This window comes from Phasianus colchicus, chromosome Z, assembly GCF_987193195.1.
Source record: "Phasianus colchicus chromosome Z, bPhaCol1.hap1.1, whole genome shotgun sequence".
Classification (NCBI taxonomy): Eukaryota; Metazoa; Chordata; class Aves; order Galliformes; family Phasianidae; genus Phasianus; species Phasianus colchicus.
Window position 1 is genome coordinate 75,860,995 of NC_143476.1, and position 12,034 is coordinate 75,873,028.

The 12,034-nt window shown below is 38.2% G+C and overlaps 1 long non-coding RNA gene across 1 annotated transcript; it reads right to left on the bottom strand.

Moving 5' to 3' along the window:
• Window positions 1-2,175: 2,175 nt before the first annotated feature.
• LOC116239362 (uncharacterized) lies at window positions 2,176-11,206 on the bottom strand. The gene is made up of 3 exons (XR_004169108.2): window positions 11,105-11,206; window positions 2,821-2,863; window positions 2,176-2,601 (listed from the first exon to the last, which is right to left on the bottom strand). It is a non-coding gene; the product is annotated as an uncharacterized LOC116239362 (long non-coding RNA).
• Between the last annotated feature and the right edge of the window lie 828 nt (window positions 11,207-12,034).

Here is a 12,034-nt window from a genome sequence, read left to right on the forward strand (position 1 = left end):
CAGTCATGAAATAGATCCTTGATCAAAACACTAGAATTTCCAACTAGAAGAGTGAGACCTGCAAGGAGTGGAGCTGTGATGGCCTTGGAAGACAGGAAAGCAGAATAGCAGAACTGATTAATTTATAGAAATATTATTGTCAGAGAAAGAGACATTTATTCATTTACAGAAACTTCAGAGCTATTGGTAGAGATTATGGGTAGAAGGAAGGGGAAACAAAAATACAGTCCTCCAGAGAGAACTGTAAAGTAAAGAATCTAAACAAACTTGTTCCTTTAGCTTACCTTTAGCTTTTGATGCTCATAATGTTTAAGATTTTTTTTTTTAATTAAGAAAATAATTAAGAAATAACTAAGAAAATATTTAAAAGGGTTCTTTGCAGGGAGGTTTTGAGGAAGAACTTGAAAATATGAAAATATATTTGTTTAAAGTAACTGCCACAAACAGAGAATTCATAAAATAAGAGAGACCTCTTGAGGACTAAGGATGAATTCCCGTAGCTCTGTTCTTAAATATCTTTAATGTCTGTGTAATGTGTCCACCTATTGGTAAAAAAAAAGATAATTGAAGCATTCTTGAGAAAATCTAAGTAAAAAATTATTTGATATTCTGGAGAGAAAATACATGAATATCTATTAGCCAAGTGAACACTTTATCCATAATATTCTGAAAAAAGGTTTAGTAGCCTGCTATTAGAAAAAACAGAAATCCTTAACAGAATGATGTATCTCAGAGATGAAAATGCAACAAATGTAGATAACAAGAAGGTATTTAAGCATCAGGCTTTGTGTGCAGCTTATCTCAAACCATCATATTACCAACTTCAGTGTTGCAGATGAGGTATCAGAGTTCTGAGAAAAATAGGGTATAAGAAATGTGACTTGCAAAATCCAGAACTACTCTGAAATGAAATGAAAGGAAAGTAGTGCTTTTACCCTTGTTTACAGTTGTCTTGTTGAAAGATATACATAATTTTTAATATTTTCTTAAGGCCTTCTAAAGACTTTGTTTGCATATATGTTATCTTCATCTTACAACACAACAAAGGCAGGTAATTCTATTAAGAATACATATGGGGGTGTTGATTCTATTCATCTTAGTGAAAAGAGGAGAGGAGAGGAGAGGAGAGGAGAGGAGAGGAGAGGAGAGGAGAGGAGAGGAGAGGAGAGGAGAGGAGAGGAGAGGAGAGGAGAGGAGAGGAGAGGAGAGGAGAGGAGAGGAGAGGAGAGGAGAGGAGAGGAGAGGAGAAGAGAAGAGAAGAGAAGAGAAGAGAAGAGAAGAGAAGAGAAGAGAAGAGAAGAGAAGAGAAGAGAAGAGAAGAGAAGAGAAGAGAAGAGAAGAGAAGAGAAGAGAAGAGAAGAGAAGAGAAGAGAAGAGAAGAGAAGAGAAGAGAAGAGAAGAGAAGAGAAGAGAAGAGAGGGAAGGAAAGGGAAGGAAAGGAAAAAGAAAAGAAAAGAAAAGAAAAGAAAAGAAAAGAAAAGAAAAGAAAAGAAAAGAAAAGAAAAGAAAAGAAAAGAAAAGAAAAGAAAAGAAAAGAAAAGAAAAGAAAAGAAAAGAAAAGAAAAGAAAAGAAAAGAAAAGAGAAAAGAAAAGAGAAAAGAAAAGAAAAGAAAAGAAAAGAAAAGAAAAGAAAAGAAAAGAAAAGAAAAGAAAAAAAGAGAAAAGAAAAGAAAAGAAAAAAAGATAAATTCCAAAGTGTACTTGGTACTTCTCAGAAATAAAATCATATTCTTTTCATGGAAAAGGGAGGTCAAATCCTGGGCAGGATCCAACCCCAAGTTAAAAAAAGAAACAACTCGACACAAAGATGAATGCTCACAGATAAAAGCATGACTGCTTGTTGGGAGGGATGGTAGATAATTGTGTTTGTTTTGTCATTATTATATTTCTAAATATTTTAATAATTTGTTTAAAGAAGCAAGGTGTTTGTCATTCAGTTTCAGCCATATCCTTTTTTAGGGGCAGAATTAATATTATCTGATCTCTTTTTCTGAGCACTCCTGTTCAGACAAGATGTACAGGTGATGTCTGCCATCAGACCAAGACCCATCTTTCTCTCCATTACAAGGAACAGTCTGTTATGTCAGCCAAAATATTCTGCAATAATGCTTTTTCTATGGTATGACTTTTCTTTACTATTAAAAAAAATAATAAAGTAGATATTCTGTCTGGTGGAAGAGAGATGACATTTAATGTCTTTTTTATCTTTATGTTTTATAATCTGTCAAGCATTCTTGTTCAATAGGTAGCAAAGTCAGACTGAGAAAGGAGTGTAGTGGGAGCCTTGATGGCTCAGAAGCTGGGGAAAGGATAACATTTCAGTTGCTTTTGCTTCATAAATTGCTTTTGCGAGAAGAACCAGTGGTGGGAAGTAGAGGCTGTAACCCTGCATTTGGAAACAACAGTTAGAACTACACACAGGTAGAGCCCACGGCCTGTCACTTAGTGCTGCTGCTCAGGCTTGTCCTTCAGCAACAACCCTCTAGTGGAACAGGGTGGGATTTCAGTCGCATGTGGGAAATGTCTTCAGTGTCTTCACACGGCATGTCCCAAGGGATGCTTCTCTTGAGACCTCTCTGACTGCCCCTGAACTCTGCTGCCCTGAAACGCCATAAAGAAAGACAGATGTTTAGCACGCACCCATCCAGAATAACATTTCTTCTGTGTTCCTCAAGGAGTATTCCCACCACATCCATGGGAACCCCGGAGTCTGAAGTTTGTGAGGTGTGCTCCACTCCCAGCATCATGCCTCTGTGAACTTCATTGACATCACATTGAAGATGACATGTGACTGCTCTAGCTTCCCTCTTGCAGCCTCACCTGTTCTGCTGCTCTTTTCTGAGCTTTACTGGCCATTCTGCTTCTGTGGAGAAAATAGGAAATAACAAATTTCTATTAATATGGATTCCTTGTAAAGAAAGCAAATAAAAATCAGCTGCAGGGATCTGAAGCACAAAGGAAAATGGAGTATTTACTTATTTATTTATTTATGTGTAAGAGAAATGGGTGAAGGGACATCTGCAGGCTGATGAATTAAATTGAGATTGTCATTAGCTACTTTTATGATTCCCTTCTCCAGTATATTTCACTGGAGGGATTTATTCGTCCCATCAGAAATAGTGGTGAACCAAAGAAACAGTTTTTATTTCTCCTAGAGTTTAGACTGTTAAGCATTTCACAATAATATCTTCAGAAATTCACTGCTAAGGAATAATGTATATAAATGGACTGACAAGCGCACTGGTAAGGTTAATCTGCAAAGGAGAAAGATGGATTTGGGGTTAAAATAGAACCCAGTAATTGGAGACTCATAAATGATCTTTCTTATTCTGAGAAATCATTTTTTTTTCCTAGGTCACTGTAAACTTAGAGTAATGATAATCAACCTGCATGTTGTAATCTGACTGCAATTATGAATGAATACACATTCCTGGGCTATTATGAAGCTCTGCTGCTAAAAGCAGAATGTTTACAAGGTTGGAGTGATCTCCAGAGCTCATACCGCCTGCCTAATAACCTGAGTGCTCTGCATAGGAGGTGGGAGGGCAGCCTGGCTTTGGGAAGGGAGGAATTTGTTTCTTCCTGCACTTCAGCACATCTTTATAAGTTTGCTAGCACATGGTGGACCAGGGCACAAAAGGCCTCCTGTCTCTTCCCCTCCAATACTTGTTAAGCACAGAACAGAGCGGATGGGCAAGGAGGTTGGGATACATGTGCAGGTATCCCAGCAAAATACCAGCAAAATAAGTGAAGAAAAGAAATAACTTACTGGCCCTGAAATCCAGATAGATTGTGGCGTTGCTACTTCTAGTCCCAAATGGTTTACTGCTCTAGCTGGTCGCTGTTTCCAGCCTGCTGTTCAATGCTGCATTCTTTGCTCTTCAGTCCTATTCCTGGACTTGAGCTTTTGTCTCTCACTCTACCTTGAGTCCATGTGGCTACGTTTCCTTGGCACCTTGCAAAGTAGCCATACAGCTTGTTCTTCAAGCTGCAGTGGATGTGGAATGACAGATTCCCAGGACATACTCTGTCAACTGTACACTGAGGCTTAACAGTGAATTTTCTGACACAATCCACCCCTTTTTATTGGTAGGCCAGCAAATAAAAAAATGCAAGACACTTGGTCAATGAACAGAATTTACAGGTGCAACTCACAGCAATGCATGACAGTTAAAATTAACATTTCACCAGGACCTATATATTTCATTAAGCAGAACTTGTAAAGGGCCTTGTGGAAGCACCATCTGCTGATTTGTAATAAAACTGCAAACACCGTGGAAAGTTTCTGCTGTTTGTTCTGTGATGAAACGAGCTCCGTGCTAAATGCTGAACCCAAGGTGCTTCCAGCTTGGATACAGATTTGAATTGGAATGAATTGTTTATCTTGCTCTGCAGTTTATGGAATGCTTTTATTTCCTATGAAAGTTAGTGGAGAAAAACTACTACAACCTGAACTTCTCCTCTGCGCTTTCCAGACCATGTGACGTATCTTCTACGGGGTTGTTCCTGGTACTTTTAATAATGACTCTTCATGATATTTATAAACATTCTAGGAGATTCCACTTCCTGATTACTTACATGATAATTATCCAAAAACAAACCACCTAGGTCTAGCACACGGCCAAGATACAGTATGCCAGCTGAATACACTAGAGTCAAAAGCAATGACTCATTTACAGACCTGTTTTCTACAGTCATTTATAAACAAAAGAAAAAAACATTGTCAGGGAAATAGCGGTTGAATGGATTTTCATAATCCATTCTGTGCAGAACAAAAAGGGCTACATTAAACCTGAAAATGTGAGGGGGATGTGATATTTTGTATAATGAAACATATGTGAGAAGAAGCAGGGCATCCTATTGCATTATCAGATTTCTTTTTTCACGTGGGTAATTATCCTTCATCTTACAGGATTTATTCTGAACTGCTTGAGAGTGGGACATGCATTGTGCTTCAGACTTAGTAAGAATGCTGTGAGCTATGGTGAGGGCTGCTTCGTAACGCTGCAGAGTAATTTTACAGAGAAGGTAAACCGGGACTGTCTTCCTCAGACTAGTTGTATAAATACAATTTGTGGGACTACTCACATGAGTAAAGTGAGAAATATTTGACCCATGATCTTGCATATCAAATATCTTTACATATTATTAACAATCTATAAAGTCAGACATAAAAATGTGACTTGTTAATGCCAAACTTATGTCATGTGGAACAGGAAGAGAAAGAACAGAGTCTTTTCTATATTGTTTGTCAAGACCTTATTCAATAAACTTGTAAGTGGCCCATGGCCATAGGTGCAGATTATAAATTAGCTTGGAGGCAGGTGTTTCCGTGGCTGTAAGGGAACTAGTGCCAACATGTATTCACAGACTGTATCCACAATATCCATACGAAAAGTATGTGCCAGCGCTTGCAATAGACAACAAATGGAAGTAAGCTTGTGATGCTGGAACAAATTTCCTACCTACTGAAACTAAAACTGGGACCATAAATACTACAGGTGGAAGATTATTTTTGATCTCTGCCACTATTAAGATTCCCATCTCAAATGTTTTGCTTGTAATAGTTCTGTTTCGAAATGTAAAAACATGAAAATATTCTTTTTTTCTTATTTGTTCTTTTTGTATCACACACACATGCATATACAGAGGGTAAAAGAAAAGAGAGCAACTTTGGTGCTTTATCTGGGACACAGAATGACTATAGCGGGTTGGTTTGTGCCAGTTTATGCAGCAAGATATCTCTGAAAGAGATCACCTCCACCAGAAGCCTCTGGGGAGATACAAGAAACCCTAGAGTGGACAAATATGGAATAACATGACCAGAGGGAAGATTCTTCATTGCAGTAGTCAGTTAGTTTGCATCTGAAACATGCATCTGTATGCTCGCTGTTACAGAAAAGCGGCCAGTCTGTCTTATGTAACAGCAGTAGTTTTGACCTGTCACAGTGTTTAGGCCTTTTGAATTGTACAAAATTCTCTGTCTTCATTTTTATCTTGAAGCAATGAGTTTAGCATGTAAGTAGAGCAGGTCTTTTCATCACTGTTAAAAACAATTCCTGTTCTGTTGGCAGTGTGAAATAAAAGCATATCACTCTGGTTTGAAGCAATCTAGATTCTTATCTCCAATCATTTTCAGTATTGAATTCTCCAGAAAGGAGCATGAGGAAATATGTGAGGTTCACCACGGAAGTCTTGGTGTGCAAACTGGAGCTCCTTCTCTCAGTACTGTTGTTGTGTCCCAGTGGTGGCACATAGCATGGTAGATGGGGAGGCTGACATGGCATGTGAGAAGGCACATGTGTTAACCTCCTTGCCAGCACCTCGCTCTTGGATCTGCTGCACTCCAGGGTGAGCAGAGGATGCTTTCCAGGGCTGCATAAGCTTTTGCAATTCATCACTTGGGCTACGGAAGGGAATCATTTTTTAACATTTAAAAAGTGTTGTTTAACATTTAAAAAGCCTTTCAAGTTTAAATGTCTTGTTTTAAGAGGACAAAGGATAAATAAGATTATTATTGTTTGTTGTCGGATTGCCTGGTGACCATCTGCAGAGCTCACTGTGGTAGCCATGGTTCAAATTTAGAGTAATAGAGCGGCCCTAATTCTAATGCCTTAACTTTGAAATAGACCAGACAGATGAAGGGTAGGAAAAGTGACAGAAAACGCAAGAAAATAAGAATATTCAATTTACATCCCTCATAACATTTCATTTCATGATATAGGCATCACTATGGCTGCCTCTTTCTTATTTATTTCCAAGATAAATTGTCCTAACATTTTAAGAGTGTGGAATCCTTCTCATGGCTATAACATGCCCATCAGCTGTCTCCAGTCACTTTCTATTTCTGTTACATACTTGCTTAGGTGGAGTAATCAGAACAGAGTGCAATATTCCACATGAGGGCATAACACTGATTTACATAACAGCATTCAGATATTTTCAGTATTATTCCTTATTATTGCTGACCAAAAAAAATTGAAACCGATGTTACTCCTGAGCTGTACACAATGACATCTAGACGTTTTTCATCAGTATATAAGCAGCACAGAAATAGTTCAAATTGTGCTTTCATCATACATTGCTTCCTGAATGAGCATAGTAATATTATCTGCTTATGCTCTGCAGAAAAAAATGAAGACACATTTTTTCACAGTGGACTGTGTAAACAGTGATGGCAGAAAGCTTTCCTCTCAGTAGGATTACAAAAATGGTGCCTTTCTGACAAATACATTTCTAAAACTATTCTTTGCTGGATTTTTGGATGTGGAGAAGTTTCCAACGTGAGGAATGGCTGCAGAAAGCCAGCACCTAGGCAGCTATGCACTGCTCTTCATCTTTCATAAGGAAAGCTTATCTCTAGGCTTGACCCTGAATGCGTTGGACACACAGGCTTGGTAGCTAGCATCTTCCCTCTTCCTTTTCTGGAGCTCTGTCTGAGGACAGTCAGTCACACTGTCTGTGATTTTTTTCTGACCCAATTTTAAAAAGGCACTTTGGGTAGCTTTCCATTTAAATAATGCAACAGGCTTCATCTAGCAGTTCCTAAGGCTAGTGCAAGCACAGCGTTTTGTCTGTAAAATAACCCAGCCAAATGCATTCAGTCCTGTGGTTTTTGCTGTGACATATACATATGATTCAAAAGCCACTCCTGCACCCCAAAAAACAGCACATAACAAAACACTAGCTGACATACCCTTGTGGAATAGTTGTATCTGCAGAGATCTAGAATACAGTTTCCCAAGTAATATAGCATGGGTGCACCTGCACATACCCTTTATTTTATGTTTTGAGGCATGAAAAAGAATTCTGCGGAATCCCATATTGAGACGCATGGAGCTGGCTGCAAGGCAGTGCAGACCTATATGAAATGAGAAAGTCTGAGGGCTTTGTGAATTTTTATAGAGGATCAGAAGAAAGCTGTTTGGCACAGGTGTTTCTGTAATTGTGATACACTGGAAAAATTCAGCATGTTCAAGGGCACTTATGCTGTGGCTACAGCTGTTCTAACTCATACTTCTGCACGGACGATGTGGTGTTTTAGTGTTAGCACACTTGGTTGTGTAATATAAAACAACTAGGAAAGTGAATATTAGTTAGATCAAGGTGGTGCTCTTTCTTTGTTTTTGTTGTATGATTTTTTACCCCTCTCATAGAAATAGCAAAAGCTGTGTCATTACAAGTTGGTTGGGCTGGGGAATGGCCAGGTATCTCCCATGACCTCTGCTTGCCCCAGCTGTTCATCTTCACAAGCCTCTTGGTTTCCCTGAGATAGGAAACCTGAAGCACAAATACAGAGGAAGAGGCTTGGTGATGGAATATTTTATTTTTCTTTCCCTCCCCATACTGAGGTATGGTAGTAAAGGTTATTCTTCTGCACTCTGACTTGATGCTTGCTTCAGTGCTTTTAAAAGAAAATGGATCTTGAACTCCAAGGTGATTGTATTGCACAGAAATAGTTCAAATCTCGCAGGGCTGTATTGCATGCATCTGGCAATCCAAATTCATTTCAAAACTGCCACCAGCATTACCATTGCTGTTACTATCTCACATTTCTCTATATGTCAACAGGTTTATTTCATACAGAAAATCTGTGTATGGTTATTGCCCACTGGAGAGTCCTGTCTATGCTGAAAAAGGCATCTATGCAGTCTATGCTTAGAGCTGCAGCCTGCTGCTACTGGGATGGCTGCTGGCTCAGGAAGACTTGACTGATCCTCTGCCTGGCTGGCTTCTCTGGTTGATAGTGATGCTATCAACCACTATATTGATCCTAGCAAGAAATCCTGCATCTGTAGTCACTTAGGCATTTTCACAGTAGTTCAAGAGAAATTTAACTGTGGGTGGAACAGTTTACTCCTACTAGTTCTCCAGAATAGTGAAGCTACTGAAATACACTCCCTTATACAGAGTATTTTATGGTTAGATTACCAAGTGTCTAATACTATTGAGTCACACCACAGCCTTTTCAGAGATATTGATAGGGGTTATTTTTTTATTCCAGCTATTTCCTTTTGTGAAGCTTGTAAAAATTTAGCATCTCTGAGCATTACTCCACTCTGTCATGTTGGCTAATGAAATTGGGTAACGACTTAGGAAACTTTGAAGGATGGCCAGAGTTGGTGAAAGAGACACACAAATGCAGATACAGATGCACATACACACAGAGAGGTCACTGTAATTAGGCTAATAAGCCTAATTTTGCTGGAAAAAGAGGTTCAAAAGATAAAAAGAATGAGTAATGTGTTGAAAATTATGGGGCAAATTCTGTGGTGTAAACAAGAATTCCAAGCTTGAGTTAGATCTGATTCCTCTGATTCTTCTGGTTCTCCTTTTTTCATGAATCTTGATGCAATTTTTTCATGAAACTTGATATAATAATTTTGGTGTCATTCATTATCTTATTCACACTGGTGTAAGTGAACAGTGAATCAGACACAATGGAATGAGCAGAATGTCTTTCAGTAAGGCATTCTGCTGTTACAATCAGCAGTGAGACATACAGGAAAGATACATATTTAGACAGTTTTAATATAAAATCCATCATCATTTTGGAGGCCAAGCCTTTTGCAGGAACTTCAATGGAATTATGCCAATTTATGCCAGACACTTAGCAATGAAGGATTTCTAACTTCCTGATGCTCCTAGTGCTCACTCTACTTGTTTGTTATACTTTTAGTGACACTTGACAGACTTCATACAATGGGTGGAATTAATAACACCTCTTTTGGAAAAAAATTAGACACTTAGTATAGGTCAGTTGGCTAATCTCCTGAGGAAGAGAAAGAGGAAGTGGGTAGGCATTTCTGTGATTTTGGAATGGAAGAAATTGCTCTTAGGAGGTAGCTTGATAGATAGCCTAGACTACTACTTGATACATCACATTTGCATTGTTAATGTGAGGTAAGGTGAAAGTTACCTAGTGCCTCTGCAGATACACATGGTCTATGTTGAAAAGGTCTTTTCCAGAGATTACCATGCTTGAAACTTCTTACTATTTAGGAATAATCCACCTACTAGCATGTGCTTGGATATTTTATTCCTGGAGCACAGGAAGTTCCGCACCAATGTGCACAAGAACTTCTTTACAGTGGGGGTGACGCAGCACTGGAACAGGCTGCCCAGGGAGGTTGTGGAGTCTCCTTCTCTGGAGGTGTTCAAGACCTGCCTGGATGCCTACCAGTGCGACTCGGTGTAGGGATCCTGCTTTGGCAGAGGGGTTGGTCTCGATGATCTCTGGAGGTCCCTTCCAACCCCTGTGATTCTGTGATTCTGTGATTCTGTGATTCTGTGATTCCTTTTCAAAGATTTGCAAGGTGCTGATGAAGGAAGAATTCCTATTGTTGGTATTTGTTTCACTGATGTTATAGTTCTCATATGTGTAGCTGGTAAATTGAGTGATCACCCTTTACAAGATATTCCTGTTATCCAAAGATTCCTAGACTTCTATCACATTATGGATATGAATAACCATTTATTATTTTTCCCAGAGAACAGTTCTTCAATGAAAAGACTTTGAGAAACTGTTTTTTTGTCAGGATATTGTCTCTCCCTTGAAAAATGTTCCTCATTAGATGGCTCCATCAATCTTATGAAAGAGTGATAATATCTTATCATCACACAGAAGATAACATCCATCTTCCACTTGTCTCATGGTTCATACCATTTGTATTTGCTGTTTACAGGTTACAGGTTGACAGATATGCATTTCTCCTTTTTGGAAAAGGGTAGTGTGTCTTAAGTATTTAAATGGTATAGAATGATATTAAGTTCATTTAATGGACATTTCTTCTAGAAGATTTCCCGTGTTTTAAATTAAAGGGTCTTATGAATAATCAAATAAAATCATAACTTGCTTTTACACTAACAACAAAAGTTACTAATAATAGCATATCATTTATTAAGCCTGTAAAAACCATAGCAGACTGGTAATCTTACTGCTGATGATAAATTGAACTTTTCCATTTCTACCTTTACACTAATAAGGAAGGAGAATTAAAGACCAGCTATTCTGTATGGGTTGAAAATTCTACCTTTTCCTGGACTGGAAATATGTTATTTTCTATTTTTATTCCTTTAGCAGACATGCATATAAAAAGGCTACCTCTTATTTTATGATCGTATGGTTGGTGCACACATCTGTTCATTCAGCTGTATTGTACTGTTGTTCTACATCTGTCTTCAGGGCTTTACATTAAAGTCAAATCAGTCCCGCAAAATCAAATTTCTCTCTTTCAGTTTTTCTCATCTTCTTATCTATCTTCTAGATTTACTGGATTACTTAAATTCATTCAAAGTTGTGATTTAATATCAAATATTCTTAAGGCACTCCATAATAAAAATATCCTTACATGCTTTACATGCACAGAAATATGGAAAACAAATTAACATTTCATTTAGTCCAGGAAGGCTTTGTTTCACTATGCCTATAATGCTCTCTTCCTAAAGAAAACCTTTCAGAACTTGAACTTAGTATCTTATCATATAGTGAAATCAAAACTAACTACTCTGTAAGTGAGTTTGTGACAGTACAGAAATCTATGTTGTAAGAACATAATCTGCTTACTGGTTACAATAACACTAAGATATTTGCACATGGACATTTAAAAAAGATGCAAATGTGGCTGACTTTCCTGTCTTCTCTTGTGTGATCCGACATACAAGGAATATCCTAGAAGAATCCTAGAAGAATAGATGAAGTGAATGATAATAAAGTCAGAGCAGAAACCTGACCTCTGAGATGACAAACATGCTATGAATGCTTTGATAGAAAGGCAGAGAAGCAGGCAAAGCTCAGATACTAAGGGTTTTGTGGAAGGAAGGCTGCAGGCAAAACTGAAAAGACAATCCAGAGAAGATAATTAGAAAGAAATGCTGTGAACATTGACACTGAGGTGGGACGGAAGGGAGAAGACGAGGACCTACAGCTGTGTGGAGTGGAAGGGATAAAAAATCTTGATGTTGTGCACAAGATATTCAAAATAAGCTGTGAACTCTGAGTCATGTGTACAATAGATCCTGGATGTTTGGAGTC